The sequence below is a fragment of the Pelodiscus sinensis genome, chromosome 18, assembly GCF_049634645.1.
Source record: "Pelodiscus sinensis isolate JC-2024 chromosome 18, ASM4963464v1, whole genome shotgun sequence".
Classification (NCBI taxonomy): domain Eukaryota; kingdom Metazoa; phylum Chordata; order Testudines; family Trionychidae; genus Pelodiscus; species Pelodiscus sinensis.
Window position 1 is genome coordinate 6,675,858 of NC_134728.1, and position 19,640 is coordinate 6,695,497.

General features: G+C 46.9%; 1 long non-coding RNA gene across 2 annotated transcripts; it reads right to left on the minus strand.

Annotated features, from left to right (window-relative positions):
• Positions 1–4,100: 4,100 nt before the first annotated feature.
• Positions 4,101–9,513, minus strand: LOC142818834 (uncharacterized). Of its 2 annotated transcripts, none has more exons than XR_012896484.1 (2): positions 8,640–9,513; positions 4,101–4,260 (listed from the first exon to the last, which is right to left on the minus strand). It is a non-coding gene; the product is annotated as an uncharacterized LOC142818834 (long non-coding RNA). The 2 variants fall into 2 exon arrangements; XR_012896483.1 differs by having other exon boundaries at positions 8,271–9,513.
• Between the last annotated feature and the right edge of the window lie 10,127 nt (positions 9,514–19,640).

Below are 19,640 nucleotides of genomic sequence, written 5' to 3' on the forward strand. Positions count from 1 at the left end.
TCGCAATCAGAGCTTTTTTGCGCAAAACAAATCTGAACTGTCTACACTGGCCCTTTTGCCCAAAAGCTTTGCGCAAAAGGACTTTTGCCCGAACGGGAGCAGCATAGTATTTCCGCAAGAAGCACTGATTTCAGACACTAGGAAGTCAGTGTTCTTGAGGAAATTCAAGCGGCCAGTGTAGACAGCTGGCAAGTTTTTCCGCAAAAGCACGTGCTTTTGCGGAAAAATTTGCCAGTCTAGACACAGCCTAAGGCTATGTCTACACTACAGGGTTTTTCTGGGATGTAGACTGGGATACCCAGGGAATGTGTCTACTCTTCCACTTTTTTTTGCGGAAGAGCAGATGCGCTCTTTCAGAAGCCCTGTCTTCCTCCTCCCATGAGGAAGAAGGGTTCTTCCAAAAGATGGGCCAAATTTCAGAAAAGCCTCTTCTGAAAAAACTATCAGAAAAAGGTGCGCAATTTCTGTACCTTTTTCCAATAGATCACTGTAGTGTAGACATAGCCTAAGAAACCCAGCAAAATGGATGAGAGCACTCCTAGTTACCTCTCAGCACCAAAGGAGCATCCACACTGCACCTTTAGCTCAAAATAAGTTGTGCAATTTGAACTACTCAAATTGCATATCTTATTTCGATCTAATTTTGAAATAGCTTATTTCAAAAATTTCAAAATAAACCGCTATTCCAAAACATCCCTTAATCCTCATGGAACGAGGGTTACAGGGACATTGGAAAGACACGCCCGTTATTTCAAAATCTATTTCAAAATAATGGGCTTGCTCAAAAAACGTGGAACAGTTATTTCGGGATACCGACAGTATCCTGCAATAGTGGCGCTGTCTAGACGTATCCTTAAAGTGCAAGGAGAAACATTCTGACATGCCTTTCCTTTCAATATAAGGCTAAAGGGCTAGATTATGTCTGCACGGGGCTGGCTGCACAAAGATGACAAACAGGGTGAAATCCTGGTTGGATTAACATTAAAAAGTAATGCCAATAGAGCAAGTTCACCCGCAGAATTGTCCCCACCCCCTTGCTAAAGGGCTAAGCATAATTACAGTCTTTGTTCTCCCTGAGCACAAGAACTGCTCTTGGGTATTGCAGCTCCTAGAAGAGAGTGAGAAGAGTGAGTATGGGATACAATGGCTTAATGACACAAATGGACTGTAAAAATGTGTGTTTCAGACTTCCCTATCCTAGAACAATCCTTCCAGAGGTAAAGTGCACCTGAATCAATCGCTCCCCTTAGCTCTTGGATAAGGATGTTAAGAGGCAGATAATCCACTAATCGTGTAGTCAATAACATTTTTATCGACTACACAATTAGTCGCTAAGGGAAGGCTGCTGCAGTTTAAATTTAGTAGGAGCCGGGCTGCCTGAACGCCCAGCTTTTACTACATTTAAACTGCAGAGCCACAGTAGAGGTAGGTCCTGGACCTGCCACGAGCCACTACTGGGCCAGACTTGCTCAATCCCAGCTTGTGCTGGGTTCAGCAGCTCCTGTCTGCTACCTCCCAGAGCCTGAAGGCGTGTGTCCACTGCCAGGGCAAGTGTCCAACCCCCAGCATCCCTGCGGCACAGCTAGGGCCTGGGCAGGAGGCCTGGGACAGAGATGCAGTGTGTGATGTCTCCTGCCATAGAGGGGTCACATGTTTTCCTTTAACCATCTCCATTTTCCTTATTCATTTAAAAATCGTATTGCATTTTAATCAATTGTATTTGCTTTGAACTCAATGCAATGACCAATGGGTCAGGTCAGCGTCCAGTGCACAGAGAGTAGCAGCCTTCAACTTCCTGAAGGGAGGTTCTAAGGAGGCTGGAGAGAGGCTGTTCTCAGTGGTGACGGAGGACAGAACAAAGAGCAATGGTCTCAAGTTACAGTGGGGGAGGTCCAGGTTGGATATTAGGAAAAACTATTTCTCTAGGAGGGTGGTGAAGCACCAGAATGGGTTATCTAGGGAGGTGGTGGAATCTCCATCCCTAGAGGTTTTTAAGTCTCGGCTTGACAAAGCCCTGACTGGGTTGATTTAGTTGGGATTGGTCCTGCCTTGGGCAGGGGGCTGGACTTGATGCCTTCTGAGGTCTCTTCCAGCCCTATGATTCTATAAGTACCCCAGAGTGGAGATCCCTTAGCCCAGGCATGTCCAAAGTGCAGCCCACGGGCCAATTGCGGCCCGTGTTCTGGTTTAATACGGCCCCCCCAGGTAATTTGGCAATATCTATCTTTTATGGCCCCCAACGAATCCATATGTATTGAGATGAATACATTGTAAAATCTCAGTTAATGTCAGTTGGTCTAAATCAGTTATATATTTCGACACAACATGTATACTTGGTGTTATGTTCCTGTTCATGTTTTTTGAACTTAAAAGTTGACAGACAACCTTTATTACCAATAATATGTAATGTACTTTACAATGTTCCTGACACATATTTCAGCTTCCTGGATTTTTTTTTTTCCATCTGGCCTTCAGATATGAAAGGCAGAGTGATTTAACACCTGTTTAGATTTGTCATCCATGTGACGAAATGAAAAGTATGCCGTTTGCAATAAACTTTGCATAAAATAGTTAATTTGCAATTAAATTTAATGGTTCAAAGAATGTCAGGCAAAATGGTCGGCCCTCACGCATGTTCACTTCATCAAATCTGGCCCTCTTTGAAAAAAGTTTGGACACCCCTGCCTTAGCCCCTGCCCTAGGGGAGCACATAAAAGGTGGGAGTTGAGCCCCCCAGGAATCCTGGGCCCAGACTTGTTGGGGTTTCAAGGACTCTGACACACAGAGTCAGAGAGGTCTCCGGGTAAAGGAAGCAGAATCTAGGACTGGGATCCTTTCGCTGGCCCATTTCACTGGGGTGGAGTGGAAGCCAGGAAAGTTCCCCTCAATAGCGGGACCATTCTCCCGCTTATACTTACATGAATCCTCCCTCAAGAGGATGGAGGTTCCAGACTGCAGAAGGGGATGCAGTAATTTATTACCTGTCAGCCTGTACCTTCAGGGCAGTGGAAGTATCTGACGTTGCTTAGCTGGCCCCCTTTCCCTGCCTCTTATAGTCTATGGAGCCACACTGTCATTGAGTCCTATGGGGCTTTCTCAATAGATCTGGAGCTGAGACAAAGGTGCCACAAAGAAGCTGTGACTTTTTAGAAGAAAAGGGAACTCCATGCTATCCCTCCACAATTAAATCAGTGGCCCTTTAGCGAGCTCGAGAGAAAAAAAACACATTGTTTTTTATTTTGCTCATTTTCACTTAAAACACATGGCACTGCTACTCCAAACATTTGTTTAAAAAAAAGTACCTGATGCCACTCTTTAAAGAAAAAAAAAAGCTGCCATTAGCTGGTGACTAATGTGAGTGCTACCATTCAGCCATTAATTTTTGTTAAGGAAGGATTTGTCAGGCATTGTTATCAATCTAATGGAGCTCATCCTGCTTTCTAAGTGGTGGAAAATCAGCCATCAAGGACCACAGAGCTGGCAGTTTTCTAATTAAATTGTGCTATCGCTTGGAACTGGTTTATTTTTTTACGGTGGCAAGCCCAGCAGTCTGAATGATATTTGGGTGACGGGTACAGAGGGACATTCTTGCATTACTTATGGTCGCCACTCATTTCTCCCTGTGCAAATAAAATGACAATAAGACCTCTCTGACTGAAGAGATAACTCATAATGGGTGCAGGACAGATGAGGGAGAAAGAGAAGGTGAGACAGAAAGCCAATATGAAAGACATCAGGCAGAATGTGAAGAAGCCGAGGTAGAACATGGGTGGCCCTGTCCTAAGACACATGACAAAGATGGGGTATCCTTATAATGTAATGGAAAGTAGAAGTGATGATAAGAACAAGAGCATCAAGGATAAAGCTGGAGAGATGGAGTGGATGTCTGTGGAAAACCTTACTGGTCATAGCATATCCATCTGAGCATCCTTTGCTGCTGTACCATGACGAAGGGCTGCCTTGCAATGAGCAACATACGAGTTTGAGGATGATTATGTGAAAAGGTCAACAGGCAAATCAGAGTCCCTCCCCTGCATTCACAGAACAACATGGAAACAACCTGAAAACAGGGCAGCGAAAAGGAAAAATGACATCTAGTATGTGGTGGTGTCTGCTTTTATTGCTGGCATTAAATTATGAAAATCTTATTTGGGCCCATTTCTTTGTCATATTCCATCAAAATTGTAGAATACAGTCTTCTGCGCAGTATTCTTTGATATCATCCTCCTGGTTCAATACAGAATAATCTGCTGCAAACCCCTATGACAGCATAATAAAAAAACATGTCTTGATTTTTGGCAACTTACACAACACTTTTGTGAAATTTCAGATAATTTTAATGGATAAGAGGGAAACAGTCTCCTAAATCCTTTCTGGTATAGTCCTTTGTTTCCGTATTTTCTCAAATAAAATGTATTATTTTCTATTGCACCAGGCAGCCTAGGTGAAGTCATTATGCAACTCTTTCCAATTGGTTTTATTCTGAATCTTCTGGGTGTTTACCTAAGCTGTGGATGGTTTATCTTGTCTGTGGGTTTGAAGTAGATTTTTGTAAATGGCTTTGTTTCCACATTATGTTCCACTTCTGTCCTAAAGACAGGGTAAAACTGTTCCTGAAAGTTGCAGGGAAAAAGTTGTTTTTCTACTGTGAATGAAGCAATAGTTTCATGAAATAGAACATATAGGCTGTGTCTACACTGGCAAGTTATTCCGGAAAATCAGCCGCTTTTCCGGAAAAACTTGCCAGCTGTCTACACTGGCCGCTTGAATTTCCGGAAAAGCACAGATGATCTAATGTAAAATCATCAGTGCTTTTCCGGAAAAACTATGCTGCTCCTGTTTGGGCAAAAGTCTTTTTCCGGAAAACTGTTCCCGAAAAGGGCCAGTGTAGACAACACAGCAGTGTTTTCCGCAAAAAAGCTCCGATCGCGAAAATGACGATCAGGGCTTTTTTTGCGGAAAAGCGCGTCTAGATTGGCCATGGATGCTTTTCCGGAAAAAGTGCTTTTGCAGAAAAGTGTCCTGCCAATCTAGACACGCTTTTCTGAAAATGCTTTTAACGGAAAAATTTTCCGTTAAAAGCATTTCCGGAAAATCATGCCAGTGTAGACGTAGCCTATATACATAAATTAAATAGTGGAGCCAACCTCATGCTTAATCTATATGACTTGGGGGAGAGAAGGCAAATATGACTCCATGTCATCTTTACACTTCCTCTAAACCAGTGGTCACCAACCAGTAGACTGGTATCTACTGGTCGATCTGGGAGCCTCTGACAGGTGATCCTGACTGGTTTGGCCAAGAGACTATCATCAAGGGCAGGCACTTCAGCTGCCCCTCCCCACACTGCTCTGCATCTCCTGCCCTTTGCCTTGGAGCTGTCCCCTCAGGAGCCTCCTGCTTGCTGTGCAGGGGAGTGAGAGGAGGGTGCTGATGTTAAGGTGCTCCCTCTCCCATTCTGTATCCTATCTCCACAGAGCAGAGAGGGGGCACAACAGGGCTTAGGATGGAGTTTGCTGGCTGCTTTTGGGAGTGGTGCAGGGCCAGGGCAGGGGTGAGCCTGCCTTAGACCCACTATACCAACCCCAAGGAGCCACCTGAGGTAAGCAGGGCCCAGCTGGAGACCACATCCCAAATCCTACCCCAGTCATGAACCCTCCTCCTGCACCCCAAGGCCCTGCCCTTGCCCCAAGCACCCCTGCATCCAATCACCCTCCCAAAGCCTGCACCTAGAACCTCCCTCTGGCACCTCAATGGCCTGCCCCAAGCTCAGCTCAGAGCCCCCCTCACGCTCCAAATGACTTAATCCAAGACCAGAGCCTGCACCCCAACCCTCTGCCCCAGCTTGGTGATAGCGAAGAAGGATGGGGGAGGGAGGGAGGATGGAGTGAGCAGGGCAAAGGCCTCAGAGAAGGGGTACAAAGGAGGCGGGGCAAGAGCATTTGGGTGTGAGGTAGATCTCGGATTGCACTTCAATTCAAAAAGTGATCTCGTGCTTAAAAAGGTTGAAGATCACTGCTCTAAACTCACAGCATCTGGGGGCAAAACAAGCCCACAGGGCCAGTTGGAGAAACAGCTGGACTTTTATAACTTCTGCTGGCTAGAATAGTCCTCTGGGCTTTATACCACCCCAGAATTTACAGGGGGAATCTGCTGAGAATTCTTGTAAGGTCCTTTGCACTTGGTGCCACAGACTTGGAAAATCACTACCTCACTTGGATGCCATGAGGCTCAATTAATTGATGATTGTAAAATGCTTTAAAAGCCTTGGATAGAAAGTGCTACATTATTGAAAAAGACTAAGGGCCAGCTCTCCGCTGTGTTTAAGTTCTGCCTGCATGCAGCAAAATGCAGGGCCAGCCTGAAGCTGGTGATCACTCTGTAATCTTGAGCTGTATTCCTGGGTGCAAGTGTGTCATGGAATCTTCCTTAGTTAGACATTCTCCGTGTTCTACCTCAGAATGCTTCTGTACTGGGCAGAGCCACCTCATCAGCCTTCTTCTGGCAGAGAGTTTCGTTCTACTAGGGCAGGGGTCTCCAAACTTTTCTGCCCGAGGGCCGCATTAACTATCAAACAGCAGTTCGGGGGCCGACTACACACTTGAGGTCCAAATAAAAAACAATCAAAACATGGATGTTGTTTTTAATTATTTATTTAATATTATTTTATTCAGTTATTATTTAATAACACATTGATACACTACACATGAACACCTGTATTAGTGTGAATGGTGAAATTGTTTCCTGGATGCCAAAATAGAGCCCAGCCCACTAGTGACCTCATGAGAGAGCTAGCCAATAGGATAAGAACGCACTGGCCAATAGGGAGCAATTGTCCACGCCAAGTCCCAACCCCTCTTGCTGTGAGGGACGCGCAGAGCCCGGGCTCGGCCGTCGGTCCGCAGGGCGTGTGGCCGTCCGTTGGCGGCTCCGATCCCCCGCACCCGCGGCCGGGGAGTCTCGCTGCCCAGGGCAAGGGCTGCGCGGGTCCAGAGTCCCTCCTCCGTCCCGCTGGCTCCTCCGGCTTCCCTCTCCTGGCTGCCTGCCCAAAAGAAAGTGAGTGCCGGCCGCCCCTGTCCTTCCGGCCCCTCCCCCTTTTGAGCCGGCACGCACGGGGCGTGCCGCTCACCCTGCCCCTTCTCCTCCTGGGTCCTGCCGCCTTCCTCGCCTGCCGCGCCTGCGGCTGTGTGCCCTCGCTCCCCTCCCCGTGGGCTTTCCCCTGGGCTCCGCTGCGCTGCGCCGCTCGGCGCTTCTCCGGGGGAGGGGCTGTCAGTGTGGGGAGTTTCTTCCCCGCCCCAGCTCCGCGGCGCTGCGCCGCTTGGCGCTTCTCCAGGGGAGGGGCTGTTAGTGCGGGGAGTTTCTTCCCCGTCACAGTCTCCACGGGCCAGATGAGAGGGCCTCGCGGGCCGCATCCGGCCCGCGGGCCGTAGTTTGGAGACCCCTGTACTAGGGGAACTCTTAATGGGGCATTTTCAGTCCTTCAAGTCTCCTTTGCACCATGTAGGTGTAAGCAGTGCAAAGTAGACTGAGCAAACTGAAGAATTTGGCCCTGTTCCTCCATGATAGTTGTAACTTCTGCTTTTTCAGTTCTGGAATTCCCTACTCATAAAAAATAAACATGAGTTTATGGTTATCGACAGAGATCTTTAACCTGGAGGGACGGTGACCTTCCCTACTGTCCCCTGGGCTGCAGTTAACTCTGGTGGTTCCTCCAGCATTCGTATTTTCATTCAGGGACTGAACCCTAAGCCTAGTGAAGTCAGTAGAAAGACCCCACTGGCATCAACAGACCTTAGAATAGAGAATTGGGAAGAGGTAACTTTTTCTCTGGCTTTTCTTCATTTTCTTCTCCTACCCCACCCTGCTAGTAGTAACAGCAGTAGCTTCTTCTTCCAATTCTGTCTTTGAAACTCTGTTCTTATAAGTCAAACACCTTCTCTCCCATTCCAGGACCTCTACAGAGCCTAGACTTTCAGCGTTGCCAAATTGTATACTGAGTTGGAGAGATGGGCAAATAAACATAAAAGAAGGAGGGGGGCTGTGACGTCGTGGGGATGGTATTCACTCTGGTTGTTTTGTTATGCAATGCGTGATTCCTACTGTTCTGCGCTGCTCTGTAGTGACTGTATGTGTGTGTGCGTGTGTGTCTGGTGCCCAGTGGGGGGTGGGATCTTTTTTGAGGACTCCTGTGGGAAGGCAGGTAGGGAATGTCCCTGGCCTTATATCACCTGATCCGAGGGGAAATGCAACCAATGATAGTCAGATAACACCTTAGGCAGGACAAAGGAGAGGCAGGGCAGCCTGGAGAGCTGTGACCAGTTGCTGGGGAGCGGGATTTAGTTTTCGGCTGCCGTGCAGAGAATGGGCAGGACTGTACTGAATGCTCCTGGTTCCTGTCACAAGAAGTCCGTGCTACGCTGTGTCCCTGTCCATGAATAAGCCTTCCGTTCTACTTGCTGGCTGAGAGTCACATCTGGCTATGGATGGGGGTGCAGGGCACGGTGACTCCCCCATGCTCCGTGACAGTGGCCAAACTAATTATCACTTGCAAACTAATCCTGAATGAGAACTCAAACATCCAGAGGTGAAAGACTCTGCATCAATTCCCTGGCTGTAAAGAAGACATGAAGAAACCAGACCTTTCACAGAGCAGGGAAGAGGAAGGAGGGTCCTTTTTGAACTGTAACAGCAGACAGGAACTCCAGATCGATCAGGCTCCTTGAGCAAAAATTACACACACCTAAACATATACATTTTGGAACCTTTAATGGAAGGAAACTTCCACCACTGCTACCTGTCTTGTATCTGTAACTGAAGGAAACAAAAGACAGGATTATGCAGCACTTTAAAGGCTAACAGGATGGTTTATTAGGTGAGTTCTCTAATGTGGCAGTTTTCATGAGCACTACAATACACTTATTTTAACAATCAAACAATACAGAAATCGCAGATAGGATTTACTATAACTACCTTCTGGTATATAAAAAACTTGACCAGCTTTATCAGAGTTCTGCTAAATTGATTATCTGTGTTCCACAATGACATTCAATGCTGAAAACATGCGATTTGGATCATGGCCCAGTTCAACCGTATCACAAAATACAAAAGATTTCCAACAGCCATTTGCTACAGGTGGTAAAATATCCTATTGTTAGTTACTAGAAATCAGGTTCTTGAGTGGATTTTTGACTGAAGCAGGATTGGGGTATGAAAACTATGACATGCCCAGCTACCAACACCAGCTTTAATTTGGAAAAATATACCACAGCAGGGCATCTATTTCTTTTTTATTTTTATTAATAAAACAATGGGCCAAACCCCCTCAATAATATGCAAGAGATTATATATCATCTCTTAGCTTCAACAATTAGACAGTATACAAACCTCAATGGTCTGATCTTTGATTTCTTTTTTAGGTGCATTGTTTTTGTCCGTGTCCAGATGCTGTAGGTGTATGTTGAGGAATCTATCAAAAGAAGGTATCTGCAGGCTAAAAAGGAGCTATTCTCAAAGCACATCCCTGCATGCTGTATGATGAGAAGCCAGATTTCTGGGCGTAAACAGCAGTGCATCTTAAAACTACTCCTGCCTGGTGTGAACCTCATCTATTCCCATTCTCCAGCACAGATGACAGGCATGTGTGTAGATTACTAGATGACACGCTACATGGCATCATGTTAGCTACTGAGTCATTTGTGCTGCCTGTCCTGCAGCCACGTGTGATTCACACAAGGTGAAAATGGTGAACTAGTAATTTGCAAGCCCTCTCTGGTTCTCTCTCAACATTACTGTTAGTTAGGTGCAAGGAGGATGATAGTTTTTGATACAGTGTTACAGACTCTCCACTAATTAGAGGATGCAATCCTATATTTGGGCATTAGGTGCACTGTGAGACCTAATGTCTGTTTAAGCTCCATGTGATTTTAGATCATAGCTCTTCTGGGTAGGGACTGTCATAGTTCAGTGGCAGGTATAAAGAGACCCCATTCCACAGGACTCCTCTGAGCACTAGTGCAATACTAATAACACCATAATAATGACACATGCAGATTTTTCAACATCCTTTTCCTTTCCCCATCATACCTGCAATGCCAGCAAAGAGCATGATTTAAACCTCAATATTTATAGGAACACAAATACAAATCCTTGTTTTGGTATCAAATATACCTTTGGTACCTTAGACCAGAGATCTCCAACTCCCATTCCCTTGGCCAGTCCCTGATGGAGCAATTGCGCAATCTGGCTGTGGACTCATAGGGTATGTCTACACTACAGCATTATTTCTAAATAGCTTATTTCAAAATAAGGCATCTAGACAAAAAATGCATTTCAAAATAGCTTATCGCTATTTTGAAATAGCACGTCCACACTGATAGGACACTGGCAAGGTATCAGGTCAGGAGTTACCTTGTGTGGCTGCTGCCTGAGGCTATCTGAGACCTGTGCTTAAAGGGGCTCCCCCGGACAGCCGGTTCTAAGGTTTCCCTGCTTGCTTGCTGAGGGATAGCAAAGCATTTTTTTCTCTGAATGCTCTGGTTGCCCTCACTCAGGACACCACAGCACTCTGCAGCACGGAGCCAGAGCCGCCCCTGGGCACTCTGGTGCTTCTCCTGGACCTGTTTCTGTGAGCCTGGCAGCACGTTCTGCAGGCAGTAACAGTCTCCCTAGTATGCCCCACTGGGGGCTTGTGCCTCATTCCTCCCTCACGTCCCACTTACCCCTCCCTAACCCCCCTTCCTGCTATACAATAAAAAACACATGTGTTCATTACAACAAAGCCTCTTTATTGAACAAAACTGGGATGGGGGGAATGAAACTGAAGTGAGACTGGGGAAGAAGGTGGGGGGGAGAGAGGGGAGGAGAAGGGAGGGGGAAACCTGGGAGGAGGGAGCTGGCAGGGGGAGGCAAGGGGAGGAAGGGGGAAGAGAAGCTCAGGGCTCAGGGTTGGGGTTCTCGCTGGCCCAACTGTCTCCCAGCACCACAGGTGCAGGGGCCTCAGTGTCCCGGGGGTGTGGGGAAAGTGGGGAGGAAGAAGCGTGATGGGGAGAAGGAGTGGGAGGAGGAACGGTAGCTGGGGAGGCAGCAGGGGCTGGAGCAGAAGGAAGCAGCAAGCTCTCTCCCAGGGTCAATGGCCACCTGGGTGACATGGATCGTCATGCCCCCCAGGACGCGGTCCATGGCATCAAAATAGGGGCAGGAGTCTGGGTCTGCCCCAGGTTGGGAGCTGCCCCCTGTGGCCCTGGCATACGCCTGCCGCAGCTCCTTTATTTTCATGAGAACCTGCTCCTGGGTTTGCATGTGGCCTTTTGTGGCCAGGCTGGCAGCCATCCACCTGTAGACTGCTGCGTTCCTCCATTTAGTGTGGAGATCATGAAAGCTGGAGGCATCCTCTCAAATCTGAATTAGGTCCCTGATCTCTGCACTGGACCAGGCAGGGGCCCACCTTTTCTGGCCCCTGGCAGGCTCCTGGGAGCTGGCAGACTGGTCCTGGGGAGCAGTGGAGGGCTGGCTGGCACTGGCTGCCTGGCTCATGCTGGGGCCACTGCGTCAGGTACAGCAACTGCTGGCTCTGGGCTGGCAGGCTTGAAGCTGGCACAGGCACTGTGGCCAGAGTCTACCCCTTTAAGGGCTCTGGGGAGGAGGAGAGGGAGAGGAGTTTTCTTGGTTGTGCCCAGAGTGGCCACCAGGCCACTCTGGGACGGGCTGTAAAATAAAAATAAATTAATTAATGGCAATTGCCTATCTCCTAGAATTGGAAGGGACCTTACAAAGTCATCAAGTCCAATCCCCTGCCTTCACAACAGGACCAAATACCATCCCTGACAAATTTTTGCCCCAAATGGCCTCTGCAAGGATTGAACTCACAACCCTGGGTTTAGCAGGCCAATGCTCAAACCACTGAGCTATCTCTCCCCCTGTAGGGGGCTTAATTCAAAATAGCAATTTCGAAATTGGCGCCATTCCTCGTGGAATGAGGTTTACCAATTTCCAAATAAGCCCTCCACTATTTCGATTTATTTTGAAATGGCGGTTTGGCTGTGTAGACGCTGGTAAAGTTATTTCGAAATAACGGAATGTCCATAGAGGCCTAAAAGGAATTAGGCTGGGGGGGCGGGAAGGGGCTCCAAACCCTGCCCCTTCCCACCATCGCCCAGTCCTCCCCCCACCATGGCACCCCTGCTCCCAACCCCATGGCTTTGGGGATGACCGGTGGGTTCTGGCACCGTGCCATGGCAGCGATCACACCCCCATGCTTCCTCCAGTGGCAGGAGATGTGGGGAAGTGGAGCACACTGGGTGGGTGTACTCAGTCCTCTGCATTCTGCTTCCTCAGCAGCCGTGCAGTGCCAGGATCACCCCAGTCATTCCCAAAGCTGCATGTTTGGGGGACAGGGTGCCATGAGGGGAAGCGGGTGCAGCAATCGTGGAGCGGAGCTTGGGAGCCGGTAATGGACAGCCCCTCATCCCAGGCCCGTTGACAGTGCAGAAATGGATTGTGCAATTGTTCCAGTCAGGGCTGGCCTGTGGGCTGGGAGTTTGAGGTCCCTGCCTTAGACCATTCACATTATAGCAACACAACAGTTTAAAAGCTGGTTAACCCTCTGAGGCAGGGAATATTTTTCTGTTCTAGCACAATGGTTGTGGTCTGCTAGGGTTCCTAAGCACTACCCCAATGCAAGGAAGAAATAGTAATAATTCCTACCAATTCTGGCTGTTAAACACCCCACCCATTTCTGAAATACTATATCTGCTAACAAGTTGGAATTCACATGCCAGAATTAAATGGGGACAGCTTTCATTAAGTTGGACTTCTCATTAACGAAATGTCAGGACTCTCTCTAGAATTGCATGGATTCAAATCTGACATAATTCCAACTTTGCATATAAAAGCTGGCACATGGTTCTACACTACTACTTCATTTCCTTACTTTTAATCAGCAGTGCCCACAGAAAAATGATTAGATAAGAATCCCTGATAAGCAATAGCAAAATGCAGGACAATGTAGCACTTTAAAGACTAACAAGATGGTTTATTAGATGATGAGCTTTCGTGGGCCAGACCCACTTCCTCAGATCAAAAATCTGAGGAAGTGGGTCTGGCCCACGAAAGCTCATCATCTAATAAACCATCTTGTTAGTCTTTAAAGTGCTACATTGTCCTGCATTTTGCTTCAGCTACACCAGACTAACACGGCTACATTTCTATCACTATTCTGATAAGCAATAGTGTGAGATACTGGCCCTACTGAAACCCAAAAGTTTTCCTATTGATTTCAAGGTAGCCAGGATTTCACTAATAGTTTTCCCAAACTAGCCAAGCAAATATTATCTTATGGGAAAATAAAATCCATTAACCAGATCTAAAATCAGCAAAACAGTGCTGACGACTGCCAATACAAACATTTCTGTAAAGCAGTAAAAAGGTTAAGATATTCTAACCCACAATATCACTTGGTAGCCATATTCCATAGGAACTATGAAAATGTTATACAGTTGATCAAACTCATAAGAGCAGGGGCAGAAATCTTTCAGCTCTTTGCTATGGTTACAGAATATCTTTCTGATGGATGATTTAGGCAAGATTGGCCACAGACCTCATATCCTTAAGAGAAAATTGTAAACTTCACTTTTTCCCCAGAGCAACAATAACCTCAAAAGAAAACAGAAGGAAAAAGACAGAAGACAAAATGGGGAGAGAGAAAAGAAGAGAAAGAAAGCTGCTGCATATGGATTAAAAAGCTCTAATTGGAGGTGTGATTCTGGTAAGTAAAATGCAAAAAGAGACACAAGAGAGACAAGGCAGGGGAGATAATATCTTGCATCAGTTTCTGCTGGTGAAAGGTAAAAGCTTTTGAGCTTTGTAACTTCCACCAAAAGAAGTAGGTCCAATAAAAGATATCATCACACCTACCTTGTCTCTCATATCCTGCAAGTAAAAAGGCTACACCACTGAAAAACAAAGCAAAACAACAAAAACACACAAATAACACCCCCAGACATGAATACAGTGAACCAGTGGATTTGATCCCAGCCTGTGCTGGCTGATTTAGCTGGCATTAAGGGATGCAGACTAGAATCCCATAGACTGCAGAGGAATGTATGTGTGTGGGAGGAGAGACCTGCCCATGTGCCCCAGAGCAGAACAGAACAGGTTGTACTTAGGGGTGCCAGCCTGTATGCAGAAATTTCTGTGGACGGTGCCTTTTTTGCAAATGCGGACCACAATTTTTTAAATATAAAGGAGTTCAAAATAGTCATGCAATGAGTGTGCATAAGAGAGGTTAATTAAAAATTTGAGTGAAAACAATGATTGGTAACATGATTTTGTCATAATATACTAAAAATTAATACAGTAATTAAAGTTTCATAAAAATTACCTTCTGGAATCATGGTGGGCAGTGCAGCCGCCATGGCACCCTGCTCTGTCGGTTGTCCTGGCCTGCTGCTGCTCTACCTGCTCAGTAAGGCCAGCGCCAGGTGGTTGTGGGCAGGGCTTCCAGCCAGCAGGGCCAGGCCCGGACTGCTCCTTGTGGATCGGGGCTGCCGTTTCTCTGGTCATACCATGGTGCCACCAGCACCGCCTGCCCATCCCCCTGCAACACAGCTCTCTCCCATCCCCCTAACACAGTGGTTCTCAAACATGTTGGCCCGTGGCCCACCTGCCTCAATGTAAACCTTTCTGCAGACCACCAGTTGCTAATGGAAACTCGCGGTTAATTACATAATTACACCCGAGCCGTTTTGCTAGTGCTGCAGCTAGGGAGAACGGTTTAAATTAAGGAAAAATGTAAGAAACAACAATAGACTAGTAGCACCTTAAAGACTAACAAAACATGTAGATGTAGCTTTCATGGGCACAGCCCTCTTCTTCAGATGACAGGAGTGTTAGAAGTCCAGATCCAAGAATAAATAAGGGAAGGAGGGACAGGGAGGGGGGAAAAGGAAAAAAAGAGAAAGAAAAGGAGGGGAGGAAGAAAAAAGAGAGACAGTGAGTAGATAAGCTTCAAGGGGTAGCTGAGATAGTCTGTAACAGGAAAAACTTAAAAAATAACAAATAGACTAGAAGCACCTTAATTTAATCAGTAAGAAAGAAAATATTAATTTAAATTATTAAACAGACCAAGCTTTAACTTTCTCATGTTAGTTTACCAAACTTCATTTTAAATAAAGTAAATGTTAATTTATGTCCAACACAAAAGGTTCCCATGTTTTCTTTATTTATGGCAGGGGTGGGGAATCTTTTTTGGGATAGGGGCCACTGACCCACAGAAAAATTAGTTGGGGACAACACAAATGGGAAGCAATAAAAAAAAAACTTCCAAAAACTCCCAACCCTCACTGATGTGGCCCCCTACTAAGACACTTCAGTTCCCTGGTGCTCCAGTCCCATCAGGGGAGGGAGCAGGACAAAGAGGACTGAAGTTCAGGGCTTCCCATAGGCCAGATTTACTCTTCTGGGATTCCAGGGTTAGTGGAATTTGTGGACCCCCCTAGGCTCTGGGGTTGGGACAAAAATGGCAGGTTCAGTGTGCAGGGCTGCTAATGAGAGGAATGAAGGTGCAGGATCTGACTGGGAGGTGGATTACAGGAGGGGGTGAGGGTGCAAGGTCTGGGCGGGGGTGAAATGCAGGAGGAAATTAAGGGTGCGAGTTCTGGATGGGAAGTAGGGTACAGGAACAGGCTGAGAGCAGGGGGTCTGGCCAGGGGAAGGGGACAAGAAAAAGGAAGATGCAGTGTGTGGCCAGGAGGGAGGGTACAGGAGAAAGGGTGGGTGCAGGAGTGGGCTGGGAGTAGTATGTCTGGCCAGGGGGAGGGTGAAGAAACAGTGGTGCGGGGGCAGGAAGGTGTGTGTGTGTGAGAGAGACGTGGCGGGGAGCACCTATTTGTCTTCAGGCCCTGCGCTGGTCTCACGCACTGCCTCCCGCTGCTCCCATTGGCCAGATTCTGGTCATTGGGAGCAGCAGGGAAAGCCTCCAGGCAGCGCGTCCAGGCAAAGCTTGGCAGGCGTCACAGGGCGCATGTTGCAGGCGGCGACTCTTTAAAGCGGCATGTAAACTGAGATGCTGGTATTTGGTTGCCCTGGAGCACCTGCTCTCCTCCATGATGGTGGTGAACTCTCAGGAGCGGCCCCACGTCTCCCAGCTACTTGATCAGCTGGAGGGGCTGCAGCCAGCCGCAAGGGGCCAGGCCACCACCCAGATCTGATCCGGAGGCCCTGCGTAACTGAGGCAAGACCAGGACTGTGTGTGAAGGCTGGAACTGCTTTTAAAATGGAGCTGGAGATTAAATGCAAAACAAGGGCTGTGGGGTAAAGTCTTGCCAGTGACTGGCTGGCACATGCCATCTGCTTCAGGACCACACTGGGCATCCACCCTGCTGCCAGGAACTCAGACAGCCTTGGCCTGGCCCTGCTGAGGGCACACACCCTGAGTCCCAGGGTGCCCCTGCCAGGAACACCTGCCCTGGGCTTTGGTGCCCTGTCCTGGTGCTCCACTTTGGCTGGGGAGGCAGAAGGGATTAGCACTTCACCTGTCTCCAGCAGTTACGGCATCAGCATCTCCTTGGCCCTGGAAAGGGATGCTGCCTTCTGCTCCTCAGTCAGAGATAGTGGGTGTCCCCTGGGTCTACGCTGCCCCCCTGGTTAACAGCTGCAGCTGCGTTCTTGGGCAGCTTTTTTTCCACCTTCTGCTGGAAGGGAGGTGGGCTCAGCCTGTGGCCTTCCCCCACGTGGGGTCAGTCTGGATTTTCTGTCCAATGTGTGCGGAGGAAGAAACCCAGGTGCTCCTGCAGAGCGCAGTGTGCCAGCCACTGCTCAGTCTCCAGCATCTCGCACACCACAGACCATTACCAGCTCCGGTAGCAACAGTACCCCGTGTGGAGGGGGAGAGGAAGTGCATCTTCCTCGTGAGCCTGATTGCGCAGCAAGGCTTGGGGCTTTCTCTCCACTCCCACCCCCAGCAGGAAGCCGGCGCAGGTGCTCCAACCTCATGAGGAAGGACAAGGCTGCAGTGCCAGCACAGGCTCCCTGCTACGGAAGAAAGGAGGGAAGACTGAGCTCCAGCCACACACCACCTGCAAGCAGCTGTGGAGCCCCCCTTACCAACTTGGGGGCACTTAAAAGCCACAGCCCAGACCCACGTGGTGGGGGCATGGAATTCCACGTGTTATACTGAACCTCACCTCGCCACGTGGACTTCAGCTGGTCTCCTGAACATAAGAACGGCTGTATTGGGTCAGACCAAAGGTCCATCCAGCCCAGTACCCTGTCTGCCGACAGTGGCCAAAGCCAGGTGCCCCAGAAGGAGTGAAACGAACGGGTAATGATCAAGCGATCTCTCTCCTGCCATCCATCTCTACTTTCTGAGAAACAGGCTAGAGACACCATTCCTTATCCATACTGGCTAATAGCCATTAATGGACTTAACCTCCATGAATTTATCTAGTTCTTTTAAACCCTGTTATAGTCCCAACCTTCACAACCTCCTCAGGCAAGGAATTCCACAGATTGACTATGCGTTGTGTGAAGAAGAACTTCCTTTTATTTGTTTTAAACCTGCTGCCCATTAGTTTCATTTGGTGGCTGCTAGTTCTTATATTATGGAAACAAGTAAATAACTTTTCCTTATTCACTTTCTCCACACCACTCATGATTTTATAGACCTCTATCATATCCCCCTTTAGTCTCCTCTTTTCCAAACTGAAAAGTCCCAGTCTCTTTAATCTCTCCTCAGATGGTACCCGTTCCAAACCCCTAATCATTTTAGTTGCCCTTCTCTGAACCTTTTCTAATGCCAGTATATCTTTTTTGAGATGAGGAGACCACATCTGTATGCAGTATTCCAGATGTGGGCATACCATGGATTTATGTAAGGGTAATAATATATTCTACATCTTATTTGCTATCCCTTTTTTAATGGTTCCTAACAACCTGTTTGCTTTTTTGACTGCCGCTGCACACTGCATGGACGTCTTCAGAGAACTATCCACGATGACTACAAGATCTCTTTCCTGATTAGTTGTAGCTAAATTAGCCTCCATCATATTATTTGTATAGTTGGGGTTATTTTTCCCAATGTGCATTACTTTAACTTTATCCACATTAAATTTCATTTGCCATTTTGTTGCCCAGTCACTTAGTTTGGTGAGATCTTTTTGAAGTTATTCACAGTCTGCTTTGGTCTTAATTACCTTGAGCAGTTTAGTATTATTGACAAACTTTGCCACCTCACTGTTTACCCATTCTCCAGATCATTTATGAATATGTTGATTAGGATCGGTCCTAGGACTGACCCTTGGGGAACACCACTAGTTACCCCTCTCCATTCTGAAAATTTACCATTTATTCCTACCCTTTGTTTCCTGTCTTTCAACCAGTTCTCAGTCCATGAAAGGATCTTTCCTCTTATCCCATGAGAACTTAATTTACGTAAGAGCCTTTGGTGAGGGACCTTGTCAAAGGCTTTCTGGAAATCTAAATACACTATAGCTACTGGGTCCCCCTTGTCCACGTTTGTTGACCCCTTCAAAGAACTCAATAGATTAGTAAGACATGATTTCCCTTTACAGAAACCATGTTGACTTTTGCCCCAAAAATTATGTTCTTCTATGTATCCGACAATTTTATTCTTTACTATTACCGTAGCTAATAGTGCCACAATTTCACATTTGAGTTCTTTCAGAACTCTTGGGTGAATGCCATCTGGTTCCGGTGACTTGTTACTGTTAAGTTTATCAATTAATTCCAAAACCTCCTCTAATGACATTTCAATCTGTGACAAGTCCTCAGATTTGTCACCTACACAGTTTTGGGAATCTCGCTAACATCCTCAGCCGTGAAGACTGAAGCAAAGAATTCATTTAGTTTATCTGCAACGACTTTATCGTCTTCAAGTGCTCCTTTTGTATCTCGATCGTGCAGGGGCCCAACTGGTTGTTTAGCAGGCTTCCTGTTTCTGATGTACTTAGAAAACATTTTGTTATTACCTTTTGAGTTTTTGGCTAGCTGTTCTTCAAACTCCTTTTTGGCTTTTCTTATTAAATTTTTACACTTGATTTGACAGTGTTTATGCTCTTTTCTATTTACCTCACTAGAATTTGACTTCCACTTTTTAAAAGATGTCTTTTTATCTCTCACTGCTTCTTTTACATGGTTGTTAAGCCACGGTGGCTCTTTTTTAGTTCTTCTACTATGTTTTTTAATTTGGGGTATACATTTAAGTTGGGCCTCTATTATGGTGTCTTTGAAAAGTGTCCATGCAGCTTGCAGGGATTTTACTTTAGTCGCTGTACCTTTTAATTTCTGTTTAGCTAACCTCATTTTTGCATAGTTCCCCTTTTTTAAATTAAATGCCACAGTGTTGGGCTGCTGAGGTGTTCTTCCCACCACAGGAATGTTATCTGTTGTTATATCATGGTCACTATTTTCAAGTGGTCCTGTTAAGAGTTACCTCTTGGACCAGATCCTGCAGGCCACTGAGGAGTAAATCGAGAATTGCCTCTCCCCTTGTGAGTTCCTGTACCAGCTGCTCTAAGAAGCAGTTGTTTAAGGTATCAAGAAATTTTGTTTCTGCATCTGGTCCTGAGGTGACATGTACCCAGTCAACATGAGGATAGTTGAAATCCCCCACTATTATTGAGTTT